Genomic DNA, 23,837 nt, shown 5'->3' on the forward strand with positions numbered 1-23,837 from the left:
GATGGTAACCACCGACGCCGTCGTGCACGTGCCCTGCCCGATGATGCCGGCACATCTTCCATCTGCTGGGGTCCACTTGCTGTGTTGTCCACCCCTGCTGGACCTCCGACTCCCAACTGTGGCAGGGATGGGATCCCCACCGAGCTGGCTGCATTGGTCGGGGCAGGTCCACAGGGGGCCATGGTGGCATCTGGGCCGGAAGACGGCAAGGAGAACGACCGGTGGATAGCCTGCACAGAGGAGGAGAGGGCCGTCAGATTGGCCAACACATGCAGGAAACCCCCGAACATGGCCGATCCCAATTGGGCCACGTCGGCACGGTGCACTTCGTGATGACGTGCGTGCTCCTCCCGGGAAGCACGCACGTCATCACGAATCACAGCCGTGTGCATCGCGACCCCAATCAGGACCTGCTCCACGCGGCCAGGGGTTCCCACGGCCGCAGGTGGAGGGGAGTCAGTTGACATGGACATCCCCTCTACCTGCGGACGGGCCTGGGACGGGGCATCCCTGCTGGTGCATGGTGGTGCACTCACAGGGTCAGGGACAGCGACATGCACAGGCACCTCCACGGTGACCTGTGCTGCTTCCTGCCCCTGGCCCTGGACTGCACCACTTGCACCAGCAGGGATGCTCCCACCAGGCCCCATGTGTGCACCCGTGTCGGCCTCCTCCTCCTCTGTGCAAACCACCAACCTGGATGGCTCCTCACCGTCTCCCGCCGTAGCAGGCCCCTGTGGGGGCTCACCCACCCCTTCCGCTGCAGCCGTGGGGGCATCCCTGCCGCCTTGCTCCACAGCGCCGTCTCCGCCCTCTTCTTCACTAGCCGCTGCGTAGAGGGAGACAAAGGACACAAGCATCAGGCTACTGTACAATGGTCCCCTAGACAGGAAGCAATAGCAGATGAGCACCACTGTCAAAGTACACTTCCATCATGTCCCTCCACAACACATGGGTCAGTCCAGGCAAAACACACACAGTAACAGGCATGGTGCATGCCATGCACATTTCCATGCATGTCCAATTGACTCTTGAAACATTCAATGATATGTAACTCACATGCATCATGGCTCATGCATATCACATGCACACACTTCACCTCAGTCACATCCATCTGGCCCCAAACACAACGAACACAGGCGAAACAAGGGTAAGTTGGGTGCGTCACTGAATCTGTGCATTGTCACACACATGTGTCATGCATCCATGGCATGCACAAGTCACAGACACGCAGGTCAGGCACACAGACATGGCTACCATATATGTACCTGGCATCAGCACCCATCCTTCACCCCCATCCATGTCCAGGAACAGAGACTGGCATGCTCTCATGTCCTAAATCTGCATAGGGCTCCCCATGCCGCATTTCAACACATGCAACAACCATGTGGGTCACACATCACTGGTCGCACATGCATGACCATGATGTCCCTGCACACATACATGCATACATGGCCCATGGCATACATACAGGCAAGTATCATAGAACCAGCACACCGCAACATGCCCTGTCTCACACAGTAATGCTTGCACACTTACCGCTCAACTCCAGACGGGCCTCCCTCTCAAGGACCTGGGCGTGGAGTGCTGGGCGTACGTGTTCCAGGACCCTCTTCTGGATGGAACTCATGCGGCCCCGGCCCCCCTCCACGAGGCGCCGGGCCTTCACAAGGGTCCTGGACCTCAAGTCCTCCCAGCGCTTCTTGATCTTCTGGATGTTGCGGGTTGCCACCCCCTCCGCGTTGATGGCAACCACACAGTCGGCCCAGATCCTCTCCCGTCCTTCCTTGCTGGCGCGGGACGATCCAAAGAGGGCATCATACTGCCCCAGGACATGCTCCACCAGGACACCAACTTCGGTGGCAGTGAAGCTGGTGCCCCTCTGCCCCTCTGGCCTGGGGTTGCCACTGGTGCCAGATGTGGAAGTGCCCGACATGGCAACCCCAGAGGCAGGTGTGGGTGGGCAACTGGGTCCTGGGGCTGGGCTGTGGAGCGATGTAATCCCAGTTGGGAGTCTTCAGTTCCAGCAGGGGTGGACACAGCAACTGGACCCCTGCAGATGGCTGATGTGCAGGCACCAAATGGCAGGGCACGGTGGCAGCAGGCAGGCAGGCAGGCAGGCAGCAGCAGATAGCACGTGGGAGGCTGCTCAGGGCACTGGGGGGGCAGTAATTCGGCCTTCTGGGCAGGAGCGTGGTGTTCCGTGTGTTTTCGGGTGGCCAGCTTGATACGGAGTGATTTGGCACGTGAAATTCCTGCACGTCAGCGTGAAATCCGAGGAAAGGCCCTTAGCGCGTAAGTGCGTCAGCACGCATACGCGATTCTATTGGACCAGAGTCCCTCACCGCGTAAGCGCGTCTGACGTGATCCGCACGGGCGTTCCCCACTCAGCACGTGATGACGGAGCACACGTGGAAATACTGCACGTCAGAGTGTCATCGCGTGTAATTGGCCAAAAGTGCGCGTACACGCGATTGGCCTATGTACGTGTATTTCATCGCGTGTAATTGGCCAAAAGTGCGCGTACACGCGATTGGCCTATGTACGTGTATTTCATCGCGTGTAATTGGCCAAAAGTGCGCGTACACGCGATTGGCCTATGTACGTGTATTTCAGGGGTGCGCGGGCACTTACACACGCAAGTACGTCAGCGCACCTGTATGCCTGCTGCGTGGGAATTTCCACACGCTATTGGAGTGGGAACTAGATTCCAGGGGTGCGAGGGTCACACGCTCGCCTAGAACACGCGCAAGGCATTAATTTGCGCACTTTTCAATAAACAAGCCAGATGCCAGGATGAACATACCGTTCCTAGCAGCAGTGGCAGTGGGCTACCAAAGGAGGAGGAGGAGGAGAGTCAGGGCCAGAATATTCACACCCAGAACCAGCCTATTCGGGATGCCTGATGACCAGGTGTATGGGAGGTACAGGTTTCCAGCACACATCATACTGGACCTGGTCAGTGAGTGGGAGGATGACCTCACATCACCCACCCTGTGCTCCCAAGCACTCAGCCCCCTGCAGAAGGTCCTGAATGTACTGCACTTCTTGGCCACTGGATCCTTTCAGCGGACAAGTGCCATAGTGGGTGGTGTGTCACAGGCCACGCAGTCACGCTGCCTACACCAGGTCTTGAACATCATCACTGCACGGCCATCAGTCCGCAGGCACATATATCTCCCCAGGACTCATGCAGAAAGGCGGACGTGCATCCAGGAATTCTATGGTGTGGCTCAATTCCCCAAAGTGCTTGGTGCAATTGACTGCACACATGTGGCTCTACGTCCACCCAGGGCAACAGAGCACATCTATAGAAACCGCAAGCACTGGCATTCCATCAACGTGCAAGTTGTATGCAATGCCAAGGGAATAATCACATCAGTATATGCCAACTATCCCGGGTCCACCCACGACAGCTTCATCTACAGAATGTCTACCCTATGCCGGGACCTAGAGGCTGGCCAGCATGGAGATACATGGCTGCTTGGTGAGCATGAATGCCACTGCACATGCATGCATGTCAGATACTGGGTCATGACACAACACCACTAATGATACCCATCACCACCTCCGCAGGGGACAGTGCCTACCCTATCAGCCCCCACATGATGACCCCAATCCGGAACCCCACCACGCCACCCGAGGTAAGGTACAACACAGCCCACATTGCAACACGGGGCATAGTGGAGCGCACATTCGGAGTGCTGAAGTCACGCTTTCGCTCCCTTGACCGTTCTGGCGGGCAGCTGTTATATGCTCCCCGAATAGTGTGCAGGATCATAGTGGCAGCATGTGTCCTGCACAACGTTGCAACACGCTGGGGCCTGCCCGTGGACATGGTGGTGCCCCCACATCCACAACCACATGCACGCCCGCTGCGCATGGGAGGGGAAAGGGCACGGGGGGAGGCAGCCCGTACGCAACTGGTGGCCAACTTCTTCACCTAGGAATCACAGTGCTGGCTAGTGCACACTGCTCTGGCACATACCATCTGACAATCAATGATGACACTACCTGACAATGTCACAAAATTACTTGACAATAAACTGTCAGATACACATCAGCCTGAGATTGTTAACATGGAAGTGTCACTATGTGTGCACCCCTACCTACACATACACCAGCAATGCATCACAACGAAAAGACACAACTCCATCAATCAAATATGCATTGCCACAGGCGATTCACTACATGCCAACATTGCCATGTCACCCATTCCCTTCACAGTCCCGCCACTGAGGACACCATGTCATGGTATGTGAGAGCAAACAAACTGGCCATCACAACATGACACCGGTGTCACAAATAGCAGTGCCCCAAATGGAACATAGCCGCACTTGAACAGCTAACCGCGCTGGAGCCACTACTACACACCTGTGTAAGAGTAATTTCAATCAAATTACACACCAACCCACCCTGAAGCCCACCCAAACAAGACACAATGCATGTAATCAATGGTAGTCTCATTACCTGATTCTGCTGGTATGTCCTCACCGTCCAGATGTACAGTGATGGCGCCACGCAAAAGTGTCAGTGCACATCTACCGACATGTAGTCTGACTCCAGAGAGTATGCCCGTGTGAAGAACTGTGTGAAATACCTGCAAAACATGAGCAACATATGTAAGTAGAGGCACATATCAAACCATCATGCATAGTTAGGTGCAACAACAATGTACACTATGAATGTCTACACAGTATTGACTATGGACTGGCCAACAGCTCATGGGAGTCCAATGTCACCGTGTAATTTGCTGTCACTTGGGCACACCCTTTGCAAGCCCATGGAAACGGAAGCAGGAGGGGTGTGGATGTCTGGTACCCAAGCATCGAAACCAAACTCAGGACAAGCCTGCATGTGCCCAGCCACAATACAGTGTATGCCCAGGTACCCACACAAGGCAACACTATTGAAAAAGAAAAGAAAATTGAGAAAAAATGGCCATGAAAGGGCCGGCGGGGGGTGGGGGGGCACCTATGAGGTCCGAGGACAGGATGCACGCCACAATCCACCTGTGTGGATCATGGGAAACTAAAACACCCCATAGGCTCGTGGCCCACACGGCTACTCTGTTGTGGGAGATGAGTCGCTATCGCTCTGGCCAGACCCTGCAGCTGACTCAGGAGGTGGGGGAGCTGCCTCAGAAGATGGTGTGACAATGGGAGGCAGCCCACGCAAAGCACGAGTTTGCTCCTCCATGGCTGCAAGCAGGCGGGTCTGGTAGTTCTGGTTCTGGGTTATAATCATGCGGAGGTCCCCATGCAGTAACTTCCGGGATGACCTGACCTCCGCACGAGTTGCCTGCATCTCGGCCGAGAGCGTCCGTGTCAGACGCTCCAGCTGCTCCTCTGTCCTTCTATGGGATGAAGCCTCAAGCTCTAACAGGGTCGACCTGAGGTGATGGAATTCTTCCCTCAGGCCTTCCCTGTGGCGCTGGGACTCCATGGAAAGTGATTCCCGCAGAGTCGCCAGTGCCGCCCGCCTGTCCATGTTGGACGCCAACATATCCTCCCTGTGTGCCTGGCAGATGGACTCTGTAGCCTGCTCCAGTCGCTCCATCAGCCTTTCTGGGGGGACAATGGAAGTGGCCACCCTATCCATGGCCTGTGCAATCATCTCGGATGATGCTGCCTGTTGGGTGGCCATACCGTAGATGGATTGCTCCCAAGCGGTATTGCCAGGTGGCATACGGCCACCACGTTGACGGGCACCACACCTGCCTGGGGCAAGGCGGACTGCGCCTTGCTGTGCCGGCAAGGCCTCAGGCTGCAGGACTGCATTCCTTCTCTGATCTGCAGCCCCAGGAACAGGATCAGAGATTGTGTGGTGTGGCCCTGCATCCGTAACCACCGGAGGCTGAGCTGCCGACACTGACATCCCCATTGAGGGCAATGGCCCGGCTGCAGGTGGGTCGGACAGAGGAGATTCTCTCCCAAGAACACTCACCTGCGACTGCACATAGGTGTCATCCTCCGAGTCTACACCTGAATACTGCTCGGGGGAGGAACCCCCAGAGACACCCCTCGACAGCACGACCTGCAGCACTTGTGGGTTTTCACCCACAAACACACCACGTCCCTCACTTGTGGAAGGTCGGCACGGGTTGCCCTCCTGGGACGGCTCAACCACCACATCCCCAGCATCAACAAGTGCTTCGTCCCCTGCAAAGACATGAAAGAGAAAAATGGAAACAGGCATTAGCACCATGGCATGCAACAAGGGCTGATGAACAACAGAGTCAGTAGTTCTACGACACATGTCCCACATGACTGGGAGACCTCCTATGCATTCACCATCACTGGGTCTGTAGGGGAGGCTCAGGGCATACAATGTACAGATTGGAGAGCAACGCCTGCTCACCATGCTGCCTAGCACTGCCATCACACATTGGCCGGTGATTGCCATGTCAAAGGCACATGCCATCACACACATGGCATGTGACATAGCCACCAAGTGAAGAGGGAGAGGAGGGCAACTTTTTTGGATTTCAACCACTCTGGTCCTGACATTGCATCATCACATCAATAAGTTAACATGTTGTACATGGATCTGCTAGTCCAAATTGGCCACGATGCACAGTGCCTTGTCTACATCAACAAAATGCAGTAAACAATGTGATTCCACCTCCCCATCACCTGTAAAGGAATCATATAGCATTCGTGAAGCACCGGTCCAGAAATGTATGAAGGTACAGCGGAGCACTGAGGGGTGGTGGGGCAGAAGGGGATGCCAGTCAACAATCCTACTGGTGCTGGTGTCATTCATGTCACGCAAGTGCAGGGGTGGGTGGCACAATGAAGTGCAAGGGGAAGTGGCGGCTGGAAGTGCTGTACAAGGTAAGTAGGACTTAACGTCAAGGGCAGATGGTGTTAGGCGCAGACAAGTGCTGGGGGGGGTGGCCTATAGGGGTACAGAGACAATCATGCAGTGCTGTGGGCTCGGAGGGGACAGGGGAGGTACACACTGCATCTGGCTCGGCAAGGTCCTTGCAGATTTCTATGTGTCCTGCAGAGTTGTCACATGCCGCAGATATGTGCCCTTGGATTGGGGATCTCATCTTGGTGAAAAGGGTGAGGCGCTATTGCCTTTGGAGCATGTGGCAGGCCAGTTTGCCAGAGGATGGGCATGATGCAGGACATTCCCTCTCTGCCACCCGGCACCTGTGGTTTGGGTTCACAAGATCCGAGTCATGCCAGGACTCTGCATTGGCATGGGGCTTCAGACAGGTGGTCATGACCGTGGCAAAGACATCCAGTGTACCTGACATAGAGTGGAGCATGGAGTGGGCCCTGTCAGGATGGGAGTGAGCCTAAGGGGGAGCTGGATGGGGGGGAGATTTTGGCAGCATGAGCCTCGACTGACACACACTTCATGGGTTGGAATACCAAGAAGGTGTGTGACAGTGGTGAGGGTGGCTTTGCCTGTGGGGTGGTGAGGGTGAGCTGGGAGGAGAGGAGAATGTGATCACTCCAGGAGAGAGGAGTGCAGAGATGGACGGAGAGGGGAAAGTCAGATGAGATCAGAGCATCAAGAGTGTGCCCTGCAGAATGAGTAGGGACAGACGGGAGTCTAGAGGGTGAGAGGGAGTTGCTGAGGTCACAGAAAGGTCACGTGGGGGGGTCAACAAGCATGCAGGTGGATGCGTACAGCACCAAGGAAGAGGATTTCTGTGTCTGGGGACATGAGTGAGGAGGAGAGGTGAGGACACTCAGAAAGGAAGTAGTACATTTGACCAGTTTTCCCAGACACAGTACGCACAGTTTGTGAATGTCAAGGTGTGGTAGAGAGAGACGTCGCACAAGCCATTCCAGAGTGGAGTAGGTCTAAGTAGGAGTGACAGTGGCAGGAATACCCTCAGGGAAGCCAAGGGCACACCCCCCCTGCACAGTAGTGGCGGGCCAAGGAGAGGGTCTCCTGAACATCAGGTAGGAGTGTGTGAAGGATGCAGACAGAGCTGGCCGTCAGACATGTTTCCATGAGACCAAGGATGTCAAGGTGCATAACCTCATGTAAGTGACAGATATCGGAGGAATGCCTGATGCAGCCGCAGTGAAAGGAGTGTAATTGTGGAGGAGGTTGACAGCCTTGTAGGACTTACGGGGAGTGCTAGAGATCAGAGGTGCAGCATGTGTAGGAGTTGGAGTGGGAGGCGGAGAAGGATCATGGGAGGGTGCAGGGAGGCAGTGCAGGATTGATGAGGAGAGAGGAGGGGGGACAACAGGAGAGGAAAGGAAGTTGATGAGATGTGGGTAGCATTTCTCAAGGAGAATGAGGTTGGCCTAAGGGCCTTGGACTGAGATGCTCCCATTACCATGCACATCAATTGTGGCCTCTGAGGATTGGAAGGAGGCCAGGAGTACACCCCAACGGGTCCCACCATTGATGGTGGAAGAGGAGCAAGGAGAGAGGACAGGGACCTTGTGAAGGGTCTATGGGACAGGCAAAGGCATGTATGAGCAGATGTCAGTGAGAGTTAGCTTTGAGTAGGCTCAGATGCACTTGTCAGCAATAGGGTGGGTCACATTGGAGGGCAGGGTGCCCTCATTTGACTGTTGGCAAGCAGGTGTCGTGAGTAGGGCACGATGGTCTGAACTGTAGAAGTCATGGAAGATAGACCATGAAGAGCAGCATGGAGTGTGAGGGAATGGGGCTCGAAACCAGACAGTACCAAAGCACACAGGTAGGAGGTGGATGTCAAGGCAACATCCACAGTATGACAGCATGTTGGTTGGCATTTATATACAGAGGACGCATTAGCATGTGGTATCATTGCATGTCAGGCATGTGAAGATGAAACTTGATTGGCTGGGGGAAAGTATAGGAATGGTATGTAAGACATCAGATGAATAGACAGGGGAGTATGAGCAACAATGTAGTGACAAAATGACAATTCAAGGGCAACTTCCATGGTGTAGGGCCATATGTGCACTGTTGCCAGTAGGGATAGTGCTGTGGGCAGATGGTGTTGCACTGAACATACTGGATGAGGCACATGGGTGCCACTATCAACTCTGCCACACACCCCCTTGACAGGCACCCAACATGAATGCTTCACACACACACCATGCACATGGATAATACACACATGCATGTGCACTCACCGGATGATGCCTCGTAATCAGGGAGATCTCCCACACCTTGGAGTTGTCCCTCGGTGACGTAGGATCCAGCTACGGACTCGTGTGGTGTGAGTTCTATTTCCTGTGCTGGGGACCCACCTCCAGTCACCAAGGTTGCGGCATGACTTGAGGCCAGCTTATCCTTTGCCCTGCGCTTAAGGTCATTCCAGCGCTTCTGGCAATCACTAGCTGTGCGCCTCACTACTCCAAGGGCACTTATTCTGTCAGCAATGGTCTGCCAGTGTGCCTGGCGTCTGGCATGTGTGGTCTTGGACCCTGCAACGATGACCATTTCCCTATCATGATCTGACACATACTGAACAAGTGCATTCAGTTCGGCGTCTGTGAAGCTTGGCTTCCTTGATGGGCCGGACTGTGCAGCCGTGCCTGGGGCATCAGCCTGTGCCGGACGTGCACTCTTCCTCTTGCGCTTGGAAGGGGGTGGGGATCCAGAGTGTCCTACGCCGCTGTGGACACTAGGGGCAGGAGCCGTGGTGGACTCAGTACTGGGTGTGTGGGATTGCACACTCAGCATGGGAGTAGGTGCAGGCATTGGGGGTAGTGGGATGGGGTCAGGCCTGATCTGAGGTGCATGAACTAGGACCGACACAGTCTTGGCAGGGTGTATGAGAGGTGGGGTGGATGGAGCCACACCCTGGCTACGGGGGCCAGCAGATGACCTATCTGGCATAGATGCGCGTGCCCTGATGACACCAATGTGCACCGGTGCACGTGCAGTGGACCTGCTGACCTGGATGTCAGCGATGGGATCACCCTCGGACAGGTCTGGTGCCACAATGGGCTGGTCCGACAAGGGCTGATCAGGGTTGGTATCAGCCACATGACCCTCAACTGGGGGGGGGGGGCATGGGTGTCCCTGACTGGTCCTCCAGACTGGGGGGGACAGGGGCACCCTGCAAGTCACAACCACGTCCCCTAGTGGATCCTCCACGGCCACCACGTGTGGCTCGGCCACCTTTGCCACCCTTACGGCTTGCACGCCTCCCAACCATGGCACTGATGTTATTGTGCGTATGGGAGTCGGTGTGCACAATTGTCCTGGGCAATTGGGTGTCAAAGGGGTTGGGTACCAGATGGTATTCGTACCCTAGTGCAGTGGCAAGGCTATATGACACCCCTGGGGAAAGATGACGGGTCACGCAACGCACAGGCACCCCAAAAAAGTTAAGGAACGTGCACAATACCCCTCCTAGACCACGTGTGCTGATGGAAAACCCTGCACTACGCTGTGGCATCCAGTAACACAATGAACGTATGCGTGTCACACGCAGCCTAGAATGACCTCTGAAGGGGTAGGCTACACACGGGGCAAGCACAGAAGTTAGATACGTGCGTGACTCACCGTCTGCCAGGTAAAAGAGCGTGAAAAATGAGCGCGTTTGGTTGGCAACACCCCCGCCAAAAGAAGATGTGTACGCTGTCTGAGGAGACAGGACAACAGTAGAAGGGGACACTGTTTGAGGGAACAGGCCCAGGTAAACCAGTACAAGAGGAAAAAGAGAAAAAGCTGTCAGAGGTAACAGGGAGTACGAACTGGAAACGCCGTGAAGTAAATCGCGTGTGAAACGACAAGAAGTACAGAATTCACCCACTCGCTCTCCACGAAAAGCACGTACAAGGAAATGGTGTTCTACACTACCTTATATACAGGCCCACACGTACAGCGTCACTTACGGCGTGTACGTGCTTGACCCATGTTCACCAATCACACGCTTTGTCACTTCTGCGTGTGGATCCTTTTTCACCAATCACACGCTTTGTCACTCCTGCGTGTAGATCCATTTTCACCAATCACACGCTTTGTCACTCCTGCGTGTAGATCCATTTTCACCAATCACACGCTTTGACACTGCACGTGCAGGTAACTATAGACGCACATATGCTGGTGACGGGTTTTCGCGCGATTCGCTGAGTGTGGGGTTTTCACGTGCAAAATCACTCCCTATCAGGCTGTCCACGCGTTCAAACACGAAAGACCACGCTCCTGGCCAGGAGGCCAAATTACAGTCCCCCAGAGCCCTGAGCACGCTCCCACCTGCCATCTGCTGCTGCCTGACTGCCTGCTGGCCACGTGCCCCACAGTGCTGGTGGGTGGGGGTGGTGGGAGACATGGGTGGGGGCCTGGTGGAGGGTGCCCCTGGTGGATGGGGGGTGGGGGGAGACATGGGTGGGGGCCTGCTGGCAGGTGCCCCTGCACTGCTGGGGGGTGGGGGGAGACATGGGTGGGGGCCTGGTGGAGGGTGCCCCTGGTGGATGGGGGTGCAGGGGGACATGATCAGGTGTGCAGGGTAGTCCCCTGTTTTGTGGGCTGCCTGCAGGGGCCGTGGAGGGTGTACAGGGTACACCTGTGAGGGCCCACCCAGCCTATTCGCGTGTGATAATTCCCACGCACCCCTGTAATACACGTACCCTGGCCAATCGCGTGTTGAACTTCCCGCTACCCCTGTAATACACGCACCCTGGCTGTTCGCGTGTGATAATTCCCGCGTACCCCTGTAATACACGTTCCCTGGCCTATCGCGTGTTCTACTTCACGCGTACCCCTGTAATACACGTTCCCTGGCCAATCGCGTGTTGAACTTCCCGCTACCCCTGTAATACACGCACCCTGGCTGTTCGCGTGTGATAATTCCCGCGTACCCCTGTAATACACATTCCCTGGCCTATCGCGTGTTCTACTTCACGCCTACCCCTGTAATGCACGTACCCTGGCCAATCGCGTGTTGTACTTCCCGCTACCCCTGTAATACACGCACCCTGCCTGTTCGCGTGTGATAATTCCCGCGTACCCCTGTAATACACGTTCCCGGGCCTATCGCGTGTTCTACTTCACGCGTACCCCTGTAATACACGTTCCCTGGCCTATCGCGTGTTCTACTTCACGCGTACCCCTGTAATACGCGTTCCCTGGCTGTTTGCGTGTGATAATTCCTGCGTACCCCTGTAATTCACGTTCCCTGCCTAGTCGCGTGTAGAACTTCCCGCGTACTCCTGTTTTGAAGATTGCCCACTTTGCTTTCCTTGTTTGCCTGCCCTGTGAAGTGGTCCAAGGTTTGCGCAGCCCTTAGCGATGATTTAGCGATTTTGATGGCTTTTCCTTGCGCGAGGGCGTTCTTGGGGGCGTTACTGGCGCTGCTGCAGGCTCGCTGCGATTCTCTGCGCCACGGCTGGTTTGGGAGCATGAAATCCATGAATACGCTGTGCGCGGAAATCAGTTTTAGCGCACGTGCCTGGCGCAGACTATCGCAGGCGCACGCTGTGCGCCAGCCGCGTGCGCTCCTTGTGCGCTGGATTCTATGAATTACCCTGTAAGTCTAAACACGCACTGTCACCTTTTTTCTAGAAATTACAGACTCATTCAATGGATTCCAGCTCGAAACATTGCTGCGATAAGCGTACGAAGGTATCTATTTTTTTTAGTATTTACTTCCATTTTATTGTCTTTTTTGTGAATCCGATTTTTTCTCACATTGAACGAAACTGGACAACTCAAATGTGTGTTTGTATGCTGCTATTGCTATGGTACTGCTAATGTTGTATGTATTCTCTTATTTAGGAGCCGACACATGCCACAATCTACACTGTTTCTCGACACTGAGCAAGATGGGGAGCAGGAGGGTGGAAACATAAAATGGGACTTCTGAATATTGTGGAGGGGCGCAGGTTGTGTCTAGAATTTTCAATAGTTTTCTGATTTGCAAATGGAGTTTCCGTGATGTATGTGGTAGGGAAGGGAGTGCCACAGAGAAGGAGGTGCCACTGATAATCTTCTGTCTTTTCTGCCAGAGTAAAGGACAAGGAAACCCCCCAGCAGAATGCTGTTTGCGTTATGAAGGCCTCTGGGAGGATGGTAAGGGTGAGTCCTGTTTCCCAGTTATGCAGCAGAAGCATCATTTCGGCATTTGTAGGTAAGGCAGACTAATTTGAAGGCCGGGTTTTATGTGCACGACAAGGCAGCCTGCAGTATTTTGCACAAGTTGCAATATCTTGATCTAGTAATGCTGGCATAGGGGATGTTGAGGGAGCCTACGATGGCCATGTGACTATAATGTGGAATGAATGGGAGTTTTTTCCTAACATGAGGGAGGTTCTGCTGATATGGTTTGATGCTTCGGGATTAAAAGAAGACCTTCCGGCTGTTAGCATGCATTCAGGCCTCAAATGCAGATAGACAATGAGAGAGGTGCTTGACAAAATTGAGATCAGAAGAGGTTGGGAGGTAGATTTGCACATTGTCCACATTGGAATGGAATTGGATGTTGTGGCTGTGAAGGAGATCCATTAGAGTGCTCATATAAATGTTAAAGAGGAGCAGTTAGAGGGGAGAACTTTGGGGGAAGACCTTGAGGGGAAAGAGTTGGAAGCAGTGAAGATTATGAGCGTGATGCTTCAGCGGCAGTGTAGCTTGAGTGAAGAGTTTGTCTTGCATTCACATATTCATATCGCTAATGCTTCTATTAGTTGTTATTTCCAGATTACTCAGATATTAAGTTAAGAAAGCGCTATGGTTGTGTGTGGTGCCTGAGTGGTAATATTGAGTGTTCCCATAACCTACCATGCTGTACCTGTCTATTATTATTATTAGGTTGAGTTTACTGTGCCAGCTCACCACTGTAATAGTCTCAAAGTACGGAAACCTTGTCCGAGTTAAAGTGCACCAGTTCCCACCCAGGGATAGCAGGGCCTTAGGCTGCTTGGGATGCATTGACTGGAACATTGTGTAATACAAGAAAAGAAAGATCCTTTGAAGTAAAACATGGTTTTCAGCATGAGAAGGAATGTGAACAGTTGATCAAAAGGTGGGGATTCCTGTATATTAAATATATATGTAAAGTCTGGGTGTGTGAGGAGCACGAGATGTGCTCAGGCTAGCCTAAGTATGGCGTGGGCACGGTTGACCAGTGTCCTCCCAATGGATAGGCCCCGTCTTTTTGAATTGCAGATATCTAGAAAACCGGATTGGTTTTCCAATGTGTAGTGTTGATGTGAACACTGGAATACTGGCAAACTCCTAATGAGGAGCATTTAATTGAACGCCTTCACTTGTAAGAGTCATTTCACAAACAGCTATTAAAAAAACGAAAAATAATGCTATTAAAATTAAAATGAAATGCGAAATTGGTCTTGTAAACCTGTTTCAATTAAAAAAACCTTTTTTTCACATTTTACGAAAGCTAGACATTGATAGGAAATACACTCGTCTCCCTGAGGTTGTGAAGTAGCAGCTTTTGGTTCAGGGTGGGAAAGGGGTTCGGCAGCTCCTGAGAGAGTACAAGCATCGTATAGGAATCAAAGTCCCTTGTTGCTGGTGAATATTTTCAGTGGAGAGTCCCAAAGTAGTGCATGTGACCCAGAATAATATAAGAGGGTTCATGGAGGTTCTCCCCATAAAGAAAATATTTTTTCAAAAAATGAAATGAATCGAAATCAGAATAAATGGGTACAAAATTAACCAATTTCCAATTGGTTCCTTAAGGTAACACATGAACAAATCCAATAGGTATAATTTTGGCAATTGTACACAGGGCATTGTACATATTTTCCTGATATCTGAGCCAACAATATATACAAGCATTACCATTGCAAATAACTTTCATGATGCTGAACTCACAATATATGCCAGCATTCCTACTATAAATCACTTGTGTTATGCTGTGCCCACAATATAGTCCTGTATTGCCTATATCAATCACTTTCATGAAGACATGCCAACAAAACATGCTAACATTGATATTCTAAATCATTTACAGAATGCTTCACCCACAATAGAAATCAGCATTGCAACTTTAAATCATGTGATAATGGTACACTAACAATATAAGCCAGCATTCCCACTGTAAATCATTTTCATGAAGCTGCATCCACAAAACATGCCAATATTGCCAGCATGAATCTTTCATTCACTTGAGCACACAACACAAGCCAGCATTTCTACTGTAAATCACTTTAATGATTTTCACCCACAACATATGCAACATTTCTACTGTTAATGAAGTTGAAAAGTTGGTGACTCACAACAGCTATACATTCCCACTGCAAATCACATTTATGAGATGGCACCCACAATACATGTGGTATTGCCACTGTCAATGACTTTGATTATGTTGCAACCACAATATATGGTTGCATTCACACTGTTAATTACTTTCATAGTGCTTTGCCAAAAATATCTGTGACATTGCCACTGCACATCAAATTGATGTTGTGCCCACAACACCTGCAGCATAGCTACTGCAGATGATTTTCAGGACGTTGCATCCACAGCATGTTGAAACATTCCTCACTGTAAATGATGCTCATGATGTTATTTCCAATATATATGAAACATGGGTGCTGTAAATCACACTAATAATGTTGAATCCGCAAAAGATGTGGCATTGCTTCTGTCACTCATTTTGATGATGCTGCACCCAAAAAATACTGTAAAATGCCAATTAAAATGATCTTGTCATGCCCACAACAGTGTAGGCACTGCCACTTTTAATTGCTTTCATTATGATGTGCCTATAATGTTTGTGACATTGCTACTGTAAATCACACAGACCATGACGCATCCACAATGGATACTAGTGTAAATCACATTCATGATTTGCATCCACAATATTGGGTGACATTCCACTGTCAATGATGTAAACAATGTTGTGCCCACAAAATAACAACACTGACACTTTAAATCACTTCCATGATGCTGGAGTGGCACCACTCCCCACCACTTAACTAGGTGTGTTCTTTTGAAACAAAATAGCTTTATAGCCCAGAAGGAGGCTGGGGCTACTACCCATGGTGAATGGAAGAAACTGCCATTGGTGCTGGGAAACCCTGAAAACCAGGCACTGGAGGGATTGTACTTCCACCACTGGGTGTGCAGTCTTGTTCTGGTCCACCAAGCAGATGCCCTTAAAACTCTATGCAAGAGCTGCACAAGATGATGAAAACCTGCAAAGCAGCATTGGATTGGTCGCTTGATACAACCTAACACTCACGGCCTACTTGATGCACATATAACTTTAATTGCAGGCATTTTAAACAGTTTCCTTTATATTTCAATCTGCAACATTGCATGCATGCCACATACTCAAGTGTAAGCTAGCTAGCAATGCCATTGTGCATATTGCAATAGAACACAGACACAATACCCTGTAATTTCCTAAACTGGAAAGAGAGCTCATCAAGTTAAATACTCATGCCAAGTATTGGTGTGCAACTTGCAGAACACAACTTTTAACCCCGGTAGGCCCAACTGAGACCTTGAACCTTCTCAGCACAATACACGGAGTACTATTAAATTGAGTAACAAATAATAAAACCCATTATAACATTGCTTTGAAGTCTTAACATTTGCAGCATGACGTGCTGTAAAAAAATATTAGAGAATCACAAGCAATGGGAAATGTACAGAGACCTCAAATATAATATTATGTATTCCTATGTACGTTGCGAGCTTGATAGCACACCAAGGTGATGTCTAATGAAATGGTTTAACTTGCAAATTCCGATCAAATCTCTATTCTTCAATGTATGAATGATATGATGCTGCCACACTAATGTCGAGGTACTGAATCGACAATAATACCACACACATAAGAACTGGGTTGCAAGAAGCCATTGAAAAAATACACACAACTATTATTGTTAGATCAACATTTAAAGAGACTGGTTTTCAGACAGACGCCATTTTACCAATTTCTAGCACAGAGAATTAAAAACTAAATATTGCTACACATAAAAATGTATTAAAAGAAGATCACATCGCACTCCATGTCAGATTTATCCTGCTTTTAAGTACAGTAATTATACAGTTATTACCCAATGTAATGGGATTCAATGTGTCTTCCTTTGAAGAATGAAAGGTGGTGTTTGAGTTTATAGGATACTTATACAATGCACTAGCACTGCCTGAGTGGTCCCATGCCGCTCTGGCGGATCTGAAAAGCAAGAGGGTAGGGTAAGTTAGTAGGACCGAGCAGGAAAAAGTGCAAGAGAGCCTTAATGTGCTGTTGGCAGCTTCAGTTCAGTTTACACCGTTCGCTGAGCATAGGTGTGATTTTTCGGTCGGTATTTGTCATATGCTGTTGTGCTGGGCTATGTGTGTTTTTCTCATTGTTGTGGTGTAGTGAAATGCATGCAGTTTGTTGTGCTGTGTAGGTATGGTTGTGTTTTGCTTAGTGTTTGAGTTGTGTAAGCAGAGGGACAAGTTTATTAGTTGTTTGGTTAGTTGCGGCGCTCCATCTTACCCCCTTCACTGTGGTCAATTGTGGCATGTGTCCCTGATAGTGTTGTGCATTGTGGTGTGCTAGTGGGGCCTCCTGTATTCTTTGCAGTTTTGTGGTTTGTCAGCAGGAATATTTATTGGTGATGCCTCCTCCACCTGCCTATCCCCGCCCCCCCTTTTTGAGATTAATGGATGTCAAAACCGTTTTGTACCCTGGCATATCGTGGTGTACAGCCACCATCCACTTCCCTGTCAGGGGTACCTCATCCCTATGTCCCTGAACTACCTGGGCCCCGTGGTTTATCTGTTTGGTCGTCACTATATCCCCTTCAGCTGTAATGCCCTCTTGTCTGTGGCTGAACCTAGGATGCTCCCATCTCTTTCCCTCGCCTCCAGCAGGCCCTACATGGGAACCGGTGCACCCAGGTCTCCCTCCCGCTCAGACGTCCTTCCACCACCCTGCACTTTGTTGTGGTCTGGTATAGTCCTCCGTCTTGCCATTTGTGTGTTAATTCCGTCCGGTATGGGTGTTGCTCATTCATTTTCATCAGGTTCTGAGTTAAAGAGCAAGGGTTTTCTGAATTTTAGATGGTCCTTCATGTGTCATACTTCTCTCAGCAGGTAGTTCCAAATTTTAGCAGCTAGACAAGAGAATTCTGATCCACCAAGTGTTTTCCTTGTGTATGGTTTAGCTTCTAAGCGGATGTCATTGCTGGATCAGAGTGTTCTGGTCAGCTGGTAAGTGGTGATTTTATTTTGTAATAATTCTAACTCCTTGGCCCTGGATTGCCCTGTGTGTTATGCACATTGTTTTGAATGCAATTCATATTTTGACTGGCAGCCAATGTAGCATCTTTAGCACTGGAGTGTTCTTTCAGATGGGGAAGAATTCATCCAGAACAGTGCCCTGTCGATTATCCCCATTTCTTTCAGTCTCTTGATGAGGATGTTGTGGCTGACTGTGCCGAACATTGCAGAGGGGTCAAGAAGTATCAGAGCTGTGTTTATATTTAAATCTGCACTGGTATTTAGGTCATCCCATATAGAGAGACGTGCTGTCTCTGGACCGGTCATGGCTCTAAAGCGGACTTGTGCCTGGTCCGATAATTGGTGGTTTTCTATGTACTCCGGTGTTTGCTCATAGAGATAGGTCTCTAGCATTTTTTTTGGTTGTTTGATATCAGTCTGTAGCTAGGGAAGTCTTCTATATTGGCTGCAGTATCCTTGAGGAGTGCTCTGATGTACACAGATGTGGAAGCCTGCGGTACTCTCCCTGTTGAGAGCGATCAGTTGAAGAGGTTTATGTGGTATTCTGTAAGCGGATTCAATTCAACACTACAGATAAGTCAATGCCTAGTCTGGGATGCTGAGGGAAACCCTTATTGATATATTTTTATGTCCAGTTAATTTACTCTGGATGACAACCCTTATATAACACCCCCTCTTAGAATCCCCCTGACCCCACTGAGCCAAGAAGTAGGTTTGTTTTGCAAATTAAAAGGTTTATTTGAAAATTAAACAATATATAGATATATCACACTTTTATAATAAATTAATGTTTGATAGCACACTTGTGAAGATGATAGTGATCAACAATGGATAATGTTACAGTGGTACACCCTTTTTGATGGCTTAGAAGTGATATAGAGAGGATAAAGTAGCTGAGAATGCTTTTATGGCTTCAAGGACAATGCAATGATGAATGAAAATGCAGTACAGAAAATAAACCTGATATGACTTCAACAAAAGACAATGTAATCACTTTTCTTTGACAGTTCACCCCCCCCCCCCCCTCTATGCAAGGTAAAGAGATGGGAGGAAAGCACACAGGTCTCAGGAATGCAATCAAATATAATTCAGTTCCCCCCTAGCAAGCTTAGAGGAAAACAGGTAGGACTTTGAAACACCGGCAATATACTTTGATGTGGTTGCAATTAAGTGAAAAATATGCTAAAAAGGCTTTCAATTCCCTATAGGGAGTTCAGGGTAGTTGAGAGATACTTAAATTAATTCAGGATCACTTTAGCAATGCTCTATGAATGATTGTCAGGTTGCACACGAATTTCAGCAAGGACAAATATTTTTACACGTGGCTGAAATTAAGCAAAATGTCAAATTGTGGCAAATTTAGTCACGTGCGTCGAGCGCACTTACGGAGGCACTATAAGAAGTAGGACATCGGTTCTAGGCGTGTTAGAACGCTTAGAATCTTAGCTTTAATATGACAGTTAAAACTCACTCATAGCACAAACGTTTCCGGAGATACGGCCAATTTAGTAAAGGTAGTTTTTCGGATTTGAAATTTTAAAGCTCAGAATAACAGATGACAGATTTCAGTTTTAAAGATGACAGAATGACACGATTCTAGGAGGCAGTTCTAATAGGCTAAAATAGTTTGGATTAGAATATTTTAAACTAAGAGATTGGTTTTGGCACAGTGCTAGCTGGGTACTCACACTAGATTTTGGACAGGAATGCGACTTCGTCACTGATCGGGTCTGGATTGGCTGGACTTCTGCTAGCAGTTCTTCACAGCGATCTGGTCTCTGGTTCTCTCTGGTTCCGGATACAGCACTGCTTTCTGGATACTGCTACAGGTTCTTGCAAAAGTTCTGGGCAAAGAATTCAAACAGCTCGCCCGGCTGTTGAATAGTTTGGTTGGTTTTGAGGCCTGCTGAAGAGGATTCAGCTTGTGGATTCAGGCCTCTCTGCTACAAATTCTGGAGTTAATTTCTGGTCTCTGGAGATTGATGGATTTGAAGTCTGGATCTCTGGATGTGAAGTCTGAAGTCTCCCGGCAAAGCGTCCCGCAAGAAAGTGGAAAGTGAATGTCTCTACCTGGGTTTCAATGTTCCTTTTATGTGTTTTGAAAATGGGTGTGTGCCTGGGCCTATCTAAGCCTGCCCCTCTCACTTCTCATTGGCCAAGCTTTCCTCTCTCCCTTGATTGGGGGAAAGAAATGGAGTGTCAGAGTGATGCTGTAGGTTTTATGGTCAGAGGAACCTCCCCTTGTCAAATTGCACACATCTATTTCTGACCCAAATACATATTTATCTATGTACCATTTTTCTAATATTATAGGTCCAGTTAATATATTTTATGTGGCACCAAACCATCCAATCCCTGTCTCTGTACAATGTTGTGTCCACTTATGACACAATTCTCCCCTTTTCATCCAGATAACGACCTCTAAACCTTTCCAGATTTTACACACATGTGCACCAGGGATATGGGTTTCAGATGATAAAGTGTCAGATTTTTAACATGCATACATTTGGAGTAACAACCTTTTTTTCCGCTACTATCCCCAAGAACATACCACAGGGTCCTAACACCTCTTAAAATGTGCACAGAAAAAAATCACAAGAGTGATGATGTTGATCATATAATTTTTACAAGTCCGCACTATGAATTATTCATCTTTTTTAAAATCATGCTCTGGCCCCATGGGGTGTGGTTTTCCAAAGCACATGGTGGAATTTCTGGTTTATCCACTTCCCCCAAGCTCAGCTTGCTCTCACAGGCACTGCCCCTCCCAGTTTCTCCCAAGAGGAAGCCATTTTACGACCCCCCCAATATAACGTTTGCCTGAGCCAGGGACAGTGCTCTGTTTAGTTTCCTGTAGTCCCCAGGTGCTCCTCCCCTAATCCAATCAGAGAGGTGTCATCTCCTTTTGGCAGGGGCAGCAGAATGCAGCCAGGCCTGGGAAGAGTTGTTGAGCCAGCTGTTGTCAGGCAGAATTCAGCTAAATGTCACTTTAGTTCCCAGTTTTCTACATTCAAACCCAACTTACAATTTTTTGCACATGCAGCTAGAATGTTGAAACCAAGTTCAAAACTATGACATTTAAACAATTGCAACCTATGTGACACTCACAAGTAGGTCACTCATTTATTCTAAACATTTCGATTTTAGTGGCTTCAAACCCAAATTCACTTAAGCTGCTGACATTCCCAGCTATTTGTTATATATACATTAAATAATTACTTCCTTCAAGTCATTTCAGAATATAGTTTTACATTGTATCCACCTCTTAGCAAGTCTTTCCTTGGCCTGGTTTGGGTTCATTTGTTCAGTTTTACACAAAAGTCTGGTGGTTCTAAAACGCTGGCTTTCTGATAGTGGTGAGCACCAGTATTGCATCCATTTTTGACATTAAGAAAATGAATTCCCCACAGTTCTGGGTTGCTTTTGGCAATCAGCATTGTCATTCCCAATGGTTTCAGGCTACTGTTTGTGTAGCCCAATGGTGGTTTTAGGCAGTGCCCTCCTGTGCTCACAACATAGGCAAAAATGGGTGGCAGCCTATTCTTCATGTTTTCCCTGTGCACTCTCTGGGGAGTTCTGGCCATCATGATGTTTTCAATGCCAGTAATGCACAGTTTTATGGTAGGGCTTGGATGCATGGGTAAAAACATCCCACAATTCCAATGGAGTGCCGTGTGGGAGGATCAATTTAACGATGTCTGGGGGGCAGGGTCCATTGGCGAGCCTGCTTTGTTGGTATGTATCACCAGTTTGACATTCTCTTCTGATATTTGGGTGAAGCTTTGCAGCTTGTGCTGGGTTTTCAGGGTAGGTGGAGTGTGGTGCATGGTCTGGTTGATTATTCTGCTTTGTATGATCGAATGTATGTCAGTGATTTAAAGTGATCTGCAAGGTCATATGTTAGTTTATGGGAGGGTACCAGTGTGTTGTTGCATCCAGGTGGATTTCTCATCTCATTTTCAATGTTGAATAGTTCTTTCTGGGTTTTGTTGGCTTTTGTGATTCGGTTGTCATAGTATTTCTTTTTGGCTTAGAGAATTTACTTTTTTAATGCTCGAATTTGTTTTTCATAGTTTATTCTTTTTGCCTGGTTGTAGTTTTTCCTTCATTCTACTTCAAATTGCTGGTTTGTTCATTCATTTTATTGAGGTAAACCATCGTGCCACTGCTTTCTTTTGTGATGGGTTGAACGGTTTTCCCGGGCAGATGTTGTCTATTGTTTCAGCAATCCATTTCAGGATTAGGTGTGCTTGTCTAGGTCAATTTTTTCTCGCAATAATGTACGATCATTCTTGGGAACGAATGATAGGCCCTTCTTAAGGACTACACTAAACAGACTGACAGAAACAGCTTATTATTAGCCACAGGTTTCCACCCAAAATGAACTGTGGATAGCGTACCACTTAGCCAATTCCTACGCTATAGAATTAACATTTCGGAGAACACTGAATACGAACGTCAATCGTCCACATTGGAAACTAAATTCACAGCAAGAGGCTATGACCCCATATTGATTACCAAAATAGCAGGAAAAGTCAGAAACATGAATCGAGATACTCTGCTGGTACCCAAAAAAGCAAAGTCTGGGGAACCATTAGTGTATGTCACCACATACTCGGTGCAGAGCATGAGAATCAAGAGAGCCATAAAAAAGCATTGGCCAATGCTGCAAGTGGACCCACAGCTACAACACCTGTTTCCGGATCTGCCGACGTTCGCATACAGAAATAGTAAATCACTACGTAAGAGCCTAGTTAAAGCCGAGATGCCATCCTCTGGCACATCGACTCAATTCAAGGGCACGATCCCGTGCCACAACTGCCAGCACTGCAGTAACATTATCAAGGGCAACTTCATTTCACACCCCCACTCTGGGAAACCCATACTGTTAAGACACTCTTGCACCTGTGATGCCCAGAATGTAATATATGCACTCAAATGTCCATGTGGACTCTACTAGGGATGACAACTACGAAGGCGAAAACAAGATGGACGGAACACAAGTCCAATATTCGCACCAAGAGTCAGAAATCACCAGTTGCAGTCCATTTTCTAGACGCACACCATACTGTTGCACAGTTCAAATGTGTCATCCTAGAGCATGTAACATCAGGTAGCAGAGAGGGAGATGTGCAACGTAAACTGTCACAACGGTAAATCCTATGGATTGAACTTTTGTACTCATTGAGCCCCCGAGGCATGAACACCGAATTTGATTTAATGTGTTTTGTGTGAAATTTCAACATATAGCCATTGTGCTTTGCATTTTGCAAATTGTATTCATGCTGCTTTGGCCACTGTTTGTAATTGCATCTCCTTTAATCATTGGTCAATCAACTTGATGCTCGATTTATTGGTTAGTTTATTTGCTTGACGTTTCTCTGTACCTGACTTCAGCCTCACTGCTTAGCTGGAATTACCTCCTGGCCCCGTGGCACTATGAATGTGGATAACCTGCATGTATGTGGTCGGCACAGTTAGGTTTTTTTGCTGTAGTGCTACTGTGAAATATCTCATTTATGTACTGTGTGATTAAATAGGCTGTAAAACCTGTCACCACCCTAGAGCGGCATTTGCACCACCCCTCTGAAACCACACTTTGACGATTATTCAAGATTGGTGTGTCATGGGGGCAATGCCAGTGGTTAAGATTCAGTCTAAACCTTTCAGCCATCACCTCTTTGTTTTTGCTTTGTCACCCCGAGTGGGACGGGTAT

At 48.8% G+C, this 23,837-nt stretch overlaps 1 protein-coding gene across 5 annotated transcripts in view; it reads right to left on the reverse strand.

Annotated features, from left to right (window-relative positions):
• The window catches only part of LOC138472431 (chemokine-like protein TAFA-2), a 650,691-nt gene that overhangs the window by 351,574 nt on the left and 275,280 nt on the right, over positions 1 to 23,837 (reverse strand). The gene's annotated exons all lie outside the window — the stretch shown is intronic.

The sequence above is a fragment of the Ambystoma mexicanum genome, chromosome 8 (assembly GCF_040938575.1).
Source record: "Ambystoma mexicanum isolate Mex_15411 chromosome 8, UKY_AmexF1_1, whole genome shotgun sequence".
In the NCBI taxonomy this organism is placed as follows: domain Eukaryota; kingdom Metazoa; phylum Chordata; class Amphibia; order Caudata; family Ambystomatidae; genus Ambystoma; species Ambystoma mexicanum.